The sequence below is a fragment of the Aethalodelphis obliquidens genome, unplaced genomic scaffold (genome assembly GCF_003676395.1).
Source record: "Aethalodelphis obliquidens isolate GAN/ISIS:26980383/991018 unplaced genomic scaffold, ASM367639v1 scaffold4, whole genome shotgun sequence".
In the NCBI taxonomy this organism is placed as follows: Eukaryota; Metazoa; Chordata; class Mammalia; order Artiodactyla; family Delphinidae; genus Aethalodelphis; species Aethalodelphis obliquidens.
The window spans coordinates 26,459,468-26,468,979 of NW_020837948.1; positions in this window are offsets into that span (position 1 = coordinate 26,459,468).

Sequence of the window (9,512 nt, forward strand, 5' to 3'; positions counted from 1 at the left end):
TTAAAGAAATGAAATAACAAAGTCCTTTAAAAGAGGTGTAAAAACAGCTGCAGGTTTTGTGGACACCAAAACTGCTTACAAGTAACCCCCTGAGGGAGGAGGTAATGGGAAGGTTTAGTCCAATGTGCACTGATTTTCTGTTTGTGATGATGAAAAACTTCTGGGAATGGGTAGTGGTGATGGTTGCACAATTTGTGAATATACTTAATGCCACGGAATTGTGTATTTAAAAATGGTAAATATTATGTTTTTTGATGTTTTTACCACAGTAATAATAACGAATCCTCCTGAGAAGTGGCATCCTTAGAGAACATTTATAGTATTGCAGGAGAATGGAGTCTATGTTTAGACCAATTGGAGGCTTGACCTGGATCCGGAAGTTACTCCCCAGCAAAAGGAGGATGGGATGTGATTCTCTCTGAGCTCCACACCTGTGGCAGGCACGGGCAGCAGCCAGAGCCATACAGACATTCTTCCTGTTGGTGCAGAGAGGAGCTGTTACTTGGCAAGAAGTGACCGGTGGGGAATTCCCTGGCAGTCCAGTATTTAGGACTTGGCGCTTTCACTACCGTGGGCCTGGGTTTGATCCCTGGTCGGGGAACTAAGATCCTGTAAGCTGCGTGGCATGGCCAAGAAAAAAAAAAAAAAAAGAAAGACTGGTGGCAGCCATCTTGGGGAGAATATATTCAAAAACTTTAAATACAGTGGACAATCGCGTATTTTAAATCTGAATGTTTAGGACCTGCAGATATAGAGACTAAGAGAATTTTGTATTTTCATAATATTACAGCACTGACTCCTAAGGACTTAGACCTTCCCTTGAACCTGGACAGGTTGCTCATGAGTCACTGGCAACCTCCCCAGCATTAAACCTCATTTCTGTCTCCGTCTTCTTGCTGGATGCCCGTGCCCTATCATGTCAGACCACAGCATTGCTCTCACCTATGGAAGAGTTAAGCCAGAGGGAGCTTGCAGGTAAAGAAGACTTCGCCTATTATTAGGCAGCAAGTGATGGAAAAGTCAAGATTCCTCATGTCCAGAGTGCATAGGTTAGGCAAGCAGTGCTTCTGATAGAACAGGACCTTTGTCAGGCTTCTCGCCAGGGTGTGCAGCCAAACTAGGGAGGTCCCTAAAATACTAACTCTGAACAAGCCCCCTGGTTTCAGAGAGGAAGAGTTCTGACTCCTGGTTCCCTTTCTCTCCTTCTTCCCTATTTGAGGAGGGAGCAATTAGAAATCATGCAAGTAAATGTGAAATATGGAACTTTTCTTTAAATTATGAATGTTTTTTGTAGTTGATTTTAAAAATCATGACTAGTCTTTTATCGCCACCTCGTGGCAAATATTGGGCTTTGCAATGGACATTTAATTTTTCAATCAGCTCTAAATTCTAGCTTTATTTGCTGCCTAAATACTGCTTGGAGACAGATAGCATATGAGAAATCTTAAATTAACTAAGGAGACTAAATATTAGAAATTCAAATATAGGGGTTATTTCAGAATGCTTTCTAAGCCCTTAAGTTTCCAGGTTTACCAAAAGGACACATATGACTGAGACTTGGTTCTAAGGTTGTGATAATAAAAACAATCACTGTAATAATATAGCTAACATCTATTGAGTGCTTACTATGTTCCAGAAAACATTCTAATACTTTTCAGTACTACTCATTTACCCCACATCAACTCTATGAGGTAAGTTCTCTTTTATACAATTTTTAAAAGAGAAAACTGAGATAAAGCGAGTTAAAATTTTCCCCCAAGATCAACCACCTATTAACAAGGTAAAGCCAAGATTGAAAACCCAACAGTCTAGTTCCAGAACCTTAAGTCTCCGTAGCATAGCGTCAACACGTACATTAGTACTGTGGAATCAAAATTCTCCCCATTAATCTAATGCTCGCTTATCCTTTAACTAGAACGTGGTTAAGCGTCAAATGTATGGGAAAGACAGAAGTGCCATAGGAATTCACAGATAGAACTTGACAAAAGCATTTCTCAGAGAAATTTCAGAGACAGCAGGAACTTGACTTCAAACTTTGGGGTGAAGTAGAAAGGTACAGAGGAGGAAGCATGGCCCAAATAAGAAGGGACAGCAGTGGAGGAAGGGAGGGAGGGTGGGTGCCGGGAACAGAACCAGGTAGATGAAGCAGAGAACAGGAGGACTTGCAGGGGAAGAGAGGAAAGTCAGAAAGGTCAGTCTGGGCCATATTGTTCGTGGAGGATCTTAACATCAGATTAAGTTAGATCTTTAGCCGGGTAGTTACAGAGAATTATTGCGAGTGTGGATAACATGGATTACCTTGCCTTTGTAATATTTTAAAAGCTAGATAAGTCCAATGTAGAAAACTTGGAAACCAGTAAAGAGAAAGCTAAAAGATCATCTGTAACTCCATCTCTCTTTGTATTACTTGGAATATATTTCCATTCTTTTTTTTTTTTGCGGTACGCGGGCCTCTCACTGTTGTGGCCTCTCCCGTTGCGGAGCACAGGCTCCGGATGCGCAGGCTCAGCGGCCATGGCTCACGGGCCCAGCCGCTCCGCGGCATGTGGGATCTTCCCGGACCGGGGCACGAACCCGTGTCCCCTGCATCGGTAGGCAGACCCCCAACCACTGCACCACCAGGGAAGCCCTCCATTCTTTATATTACACACAACCCCCTTTTTTCCCCAAATAATACTGTTATTGCACTTTATGTAATAATTATACAGCATTTTAATGTTTTGGTTTTGTCTTTTATTACAGTGTATATCTATTATAAACAAAATAGAAGCATAAACATTAAAAGCACAACTAAAATTATAAGCAATTCCAAGCTCCTACTATTAACAATCACTATTGTATGTGTATGCATGTATTTATCTGTGTATCCTTTTGAAAAAAATATAGATCCTATTCAAAAATAGAATAATAATTCATAAACGGTTTTAGACCCTATAGTTTTCTCTTAATGTATTATGAACATGTTACTATGTTGACATATGTATTTTTACAGCAAAATTTAATGGCTGCATCCTATACAAAATAATTTACTCAATTAATCTCATACTTTTAATTGCCTCTGCATCTTTGTTGAAAATCAATTAAGCATATGTGTGTGGGTCTATTGCTAGATTCTGTATTCCGTTCTACTTATGTATTTGTCTTCTTAATTCTAATATCACAACCTTGATCAGTGTAACTTTATACTAAAACTTGAAGTCAGAGAGTATAAATTAGCCAACTTCTTTTTCAAAGTTGTTTTGGCTATTCTACATCCTTTGCATTTCAACATGAATTTTAGAATTAGCTGTCAACATCTACAAAGTAGTTTGCTGAGATTTTAATTGGGATTGTGTTATACCTATATAGCAAATTGGAGAGAATTGATATTTTATCCATGTTTATCCATAAACATGGCATTTCTTCTCTATTCATTTAGGAGTTCTTTATTTTCTTTTTTTAAAGATTTATTTTTTATTTATTTATTTATTTTATTTTTGGTTGTGTCGGGTCTTAGTTGCAGCACACGGGATCTTTCGTTGTGGCACGTGGGCTCTTCATTGTGGTACGCGGGCTTCTCTCTAGTTGTGGCGTGCGGGTTTTCTCTTCTCTAGTCGTGGCACACAGGCTTCAGGGCACATGGGCTCTGTAGTTGTGGTGCGTGGGTTCCAGAGCGCGTGGGCTCAGTATTTATGGCACTTGGGCTTAGTTGCCCTGCACCTTGTGGGATCTTATTTCCCTGAGCAGGGATCAAACCTGTGTCCCCTGCATTGTAAGGCAGATTCTTTACCACTAGACCACCAGGGAAGTCCCAGGAGTTCTTTACTTTCTCTCATTATATTTGTAGTGCACAGGTCTTCCACATTTTTTTCTTATATTTATATCTAAGTAGTTCACGTTTTATGTGATCATAAATGGTATTGTTATTTTAATTTCAATTTCCAATTGTTTGTTGCTAGTATATTGACCACACATCTTCCAACCTTGCTAAACTTACTTATTGGCTCTAGTAAATATATAGATATATAGATTCCGTAGGATTTTCTATATAGATGATCAAGTCATCTGTGATTACAGACAATTTTACTTCTTCGTCTCCAATCACGATGTCTTTTATTTCTCTTTTTTGCCTGGTGGACTGGTGAAAACCTCCAGTACGATGTGGAATAGAAGTGGTGAGAGTAGACATCCTTGCCTGTTTCCTCATCTTAGCAGGAAGAAGTTCGCCTTTCATCATTATGTTAGCAGTACATAGATGTCCTTTGTCAGGTTGAGGCTATTACTTCTGTTCCCAGTTTGCAGTGTTTTTATCAGGATCGAAGTCGGGTATTTGTCAAATGCCTTTTCTTCATTATTGAGATGATGATATTGTTTTCCTTTTTTAGTCTGTTAACGTGGTAAGTTACATTGATTGGCTTTTCGAATGCTAAACTAACTTTGCACCCCTGAGATGAACCCCTCTTGGTAACGATGTATTATCCTTTTAATATGGTGTTAGATTTGATTTGATTCAATGTCTTCAACAGATACCTAGTCCCTGACTAATTTTCCCAAATCACTGATTTTATGAGGTCAATATTTTCTCAGAAACTAATGATCCACAATATAATTTATTAAAGCATTATGGAAATTTGTCCCAAATTAGAAAGAGCCAAGATGTCCAACAAGAGAGAATTATTAAATACAATTTGGTATATCAATAATTATGCAATCAGAAACAACATGTTATAGAAAAAATTGATCTGAAGAAAGTATTTGCACATTATTGAATATGAAGGAAAGCATGAAACAAGCCACCTAACAGTATGTACAAATTCTATAAAAAGTAAACACTCTTTGACTCAGAATTTTTGCTTCTTGAAATTTACCTAAGAAAATACTAAAGAATGGGTGCAACGATTCCAAGTTCATCTTCGTCCAAGAATTGTGGGTTTTTTTTCTGTTGTTTGTTTGTTTTCGGTACGTGGGCCTCTCACTGTTGTGGCTTCTCCCGTTGCAGAGCACAGGCTCTGGACGCACAGGCTCAGCGGTCATGGCTCACGGGCCCAGCCGCTCCGCGGCATGTGGGATCTTCCCAGACCGGGGCACAAACCCGTGTCCCCTGCATCAGTAGGCGGACTCTCAACCACTGCACCACCAGGGAAGCCCAAGAATTGTTCTTAATAGCACAAAAATTAGAAACAACCTACAAGTCCAAAAATATGGGATTGAATTTCTGTTTGCAATCAAGATAGAGTAACAAAAGACATACAAAGTATGTTCTCTGACCACAATGGAATTAAATTAGAAATCAATAACAGAAAGTTATCTGGACAAAACCCTACTTGGAAATTAAGTGACACACTTTTAAATAACCCATGAGTCAAAAAAGAAATCTAAAGTGAAATTAGGAAAAATTTTAACTGAATAAAAATGAAAACATAGCATAAGAAATTTTATGGTATACAGCTAAAGAAGTAATATTACCTAAAGCAGTAATATAGGGGGAATATTCTTCCAGTATATACCTATATTAAAAAAGGAGAAAGACCTTGAGTCAATGGCATCAGCTTCCACCTTCAGCAACAAATGTCAAATTCCTTAAAAGATACAAACCACAAGCCTTATTCAAGAAGAAGTAAATAACCTGAGGAGCCTGATATCTACTGAAGATATTGAATTTGAAACTTTAAACCTTCCCGTAAAGAAAATTCCATTCTCAGATTTGGGCTGAGAAGGACTGGAAGTAGGGAAATGTATTCCATACCATTAAGATTCTAATATAATACTATAAACATGAGGTTGTGGTGGTGACAGAGGAATGAAGACATCAGGATGGGTGGAAGAAATGTTAAAACAAAAGATTTAAAAGACTTATTGACTGATGTAGGAATTCAAATTAGTTTATCTTTAAAGCAGTGGCATTTTAAGGTAAAATTGGGTCTTCACTTTTATCTTTAAAATATCTATTTTCTTAACATTTATTCTCACTTGTCAGGCAGTAATATTTTCTAATTACTCAATAAGGGTTTCTTCATAGAAGGAAACCAGGGCAAATGTGTCTAAAGCAATTATATCTGAGAAAGAACAGGATTCATATAACTCCACATTACCTTCTAAGAAATTCTTAGTCCCTTTTGAATTATATCCTTTCCACATAAAGAAATAGCAAATTTGAGAACTATCTCTATCTTATTATACCTTTATTTGTTACCCTGCAATGTGTAGAAGCAAAACCTGTTTGGTCACTTGACTAGAGAAGGAGAACTCATCCTGTCTTCCTGTCAATAAATCCCTGAGAGGACATAGCCCACCCCTGGTTCCTGCAGTGCCTCCGGAGTGCCTGGAGCTGGGCAGCAGCTTGTTGGGCTTGTTCAATGGATGGAGAAGGCCCATGTCTAAGCCTTCCACTCACATCTTTCTTTACCCACCTCCTTTCCTTTGTACTTCTCTTTCCTACCTCTCTCGCCTTATAATATTTTTTAAATTTATTTTTTATTGAAGTGTAGGTGAATTACAATGTTGTGCTAATTATTGCTGTACAGCAGTGACTCAGTTATATATATGTATACATTCTTTTTTTCATATTCTTTTCCATTATGGTTTATCACAGGATATTGAATATAGTTCCCTGTGCTATACAGTAGGACCTTATAATTTTTGAATGCTAAGATCTAAGAAATGTTCATTATTCTGTGCCTTGCACAATTTATCTCTTATTTTAGCAGATTATTTAGCTCTTTGCTCAAAATTTTAAAAATAAGATCTGTCATCTCATTTTAAGTTTTCTTCTGAGCACTTACCTAAAACCGTTTGCCCTGGCCGGCTCGTCACAGTCACAGCGAGGTTAAAAAATAGATGCCTGGCGTCATTGCTATCAGGAGGCTCGATCAATGGCCAGGTACAACTCATTAGACTAAGCAACAAGTTTCTTCACAAACCCCCCAGAAAAATAGGAAGTACACTATATGTTTCTCTATGGCTCATTTAATGTCGAAAAGCAATACTATGATGATCTAAACATGCTTGAAGAAAGCCCAGTGTCCGTTTACCTTTTGGTCTTCGGGAATTTTCTAGTAGGTCAGTTGCATAACTACCTCAACCACAAACTCAGTTTCACAGCAGTCAAGACGGACCAACTTTAAATTTTTCAATTTATGAATTATTTCCCTCATTCCTTAAGCTCCACTTGCAACTTTGATGGTCTTAAGCTGTTTAAATCCCCTTTATGTCATGTGCATGTAATAACATCGGTAATGACTACTCACCCCAATCCTACCTAAAGCTTAAAAACACTCTGAACTTTTCCACTACCGCCTCAACATTCATTAATGAAATCTCTGAAGCGAACACATTGGAAGCATTTATACCATGTGATGTAAATTTCTGTTTAGTGTAAACGCTGGCAGCCCAAAACTCTCCTGATAATGTTTTTTTTTTTTCACTTTGAAATAGTTCAGTGTGTTATCTTTAAAAAAGATAGATGCTTTCTTATATAAATGTAGTTCCATTATTGCTTTCAACAACATTCTTTAGAATTCCTTAATATTTCTAATAAACGATCTGTAGTATAATGGTTTTTTAGGCACAATAAATATCATTCTATTTTCAATCATTTTGTTAAATACTTACTGACTTTGTACCTTGGGAAAGTTACTTAAATTTTGTAAGCAGGGGTGTGTTAGAACAGGAGCCAGCTTGCAAGAGCCAATTGTTAAACTTTCAGGAATTTTGCCTAAAAGTTTTTAAACCTTTGGAGACTTGAAATAAGCCATGGTAGGAGTATTTACCACAGATGGTGTCAAATGCTACAAATGGGGGCATTTTTTTCCCCATAGAAAGCTGGTTTACCTCTAAGCCTTAGTTTCTTCATCCATAAAATGAAAAGAAAAATTCCAATCTGTATTGGACATATTTATTTGCAGTAAACAGAATCTCTCTGCTAGTTTTGTTTTGCTTTTCATTTGGCTGTGCTGCATGGCTTGCGGGATCTTAGTTCCCTGACCAGGGATTGAACCCATGCCCTTGGCAGTGAAAGCGTGGAGTCCTAACCACTGGACTGCCAGGGAATTCCCTCTGCTAGTTTAAATAGAAAAGGAATTTTCCAGAGAGGACTATTGAATTGTAGGGAAGACTGATAAAATCAGTTATAGTTTGAGGTCTCAAAAATAAATCTGAGGGGCTTCCCTGGTGGCACACTGGTTGAGAATCTGCCTGCTAATGCAAGGGACACGGGTTCGAGCCCTGGTCTGGGAAGATCCCACATGCCGCGGAGCAACAAGGCCCGTGAGCCACAACTACTGAGCCTGCACGTCTGGAGCCTGTGCTCTGCAACAAGAGAGGCTGTGATAGTGAGAGGCCCGCACACCGCGATGAAGAGTGGTCCCCACTTGCTACAACTAGAGAAAACCCTCGCACAGAAATGAAGACCCAACACAGCCAAAAATAAATAAATAAATAAATAAATAAATAAAATAAAATAAATAAATCTGAGAGTCATAGCATAAAACTAGGCCAACTCCGGGAGGATAACGCATGCTGCGGAGTGGCTCAGCCCGTGAGCTGTGGCCGCTGAGCCTGCGCGTCCGGAGCCTGTGCTCCGCAACGGGAGAGGCCACAACAGTGAGAGGCCTGCGTACCACACACACACAAACAAAAACAAAAAAAACTAGGCCACCAAGGGACCTATTGCCTCTTTCTATGTTCGGGAAGCCACCTTCCATTTGGGAAGCTGCTGCTATGGTTACCGGTTATTTATTTATTTACTTATTTATTTATTTATGGCTACACTGGGTCTTTATTGCTGTGTACAGGCTTTCTCTAGTTGCGGCGAGCGGGGACTACTCTTTGTTGCAGTGCGCAGGCTTCTCATTACAGTGGCTTCTCTTGTGGTGGAGCACGGGCTCTAGGCGCGCAGGCTTCAGTAGTTGTGGCTCGCCGGCTCTAGAGCACAGGCTCATTAGTTGTGGTGCACGGGCTTAGTTGCTCCGTGGCACGTGGGATCTTCTGGGACCAGGGCTCGAACCCGTGTCCCCTGCATTGGCAGGATTCTTAACCACTGCACCACCAGGGAAGCCCTGGTTACCAGTTTTAAAACTACTTTGCTTCTACTATGACCAGGAAAGCCTCTCTGATCAAGAAGCCGCTGCAAGTATCTTTTCTGACCACAACGCTATGAGACTAGATATCAATTACAGGAAAGATCTGTAAAAAATACAAACACATGGAGGCTAAACAATACACTACTTAATAACGAAGTGATCACTGAAGAAATCAAAGAGGAAATCAAAAATTACCTAGAAACAAATGACAATGGAGACACAACGACCCAAAAGCTATGGGATGCAGCAAAAGCAGTTCTAAGAGAAGTTTATAGCAATACAATCCTACCATAAGAAACAGGAAACATCTCGAATAAACAACCTAACCTTGCACCAAAAGCAATTAGAGAAAGAAGAACAAAAAACCCCAAAGTTAGCAGAAGGAAAGAAATCATAAAAATCAGATCAGAAATAAATGAAAAAGAAATAAAGGAAACAATAGCAAAGATCAAT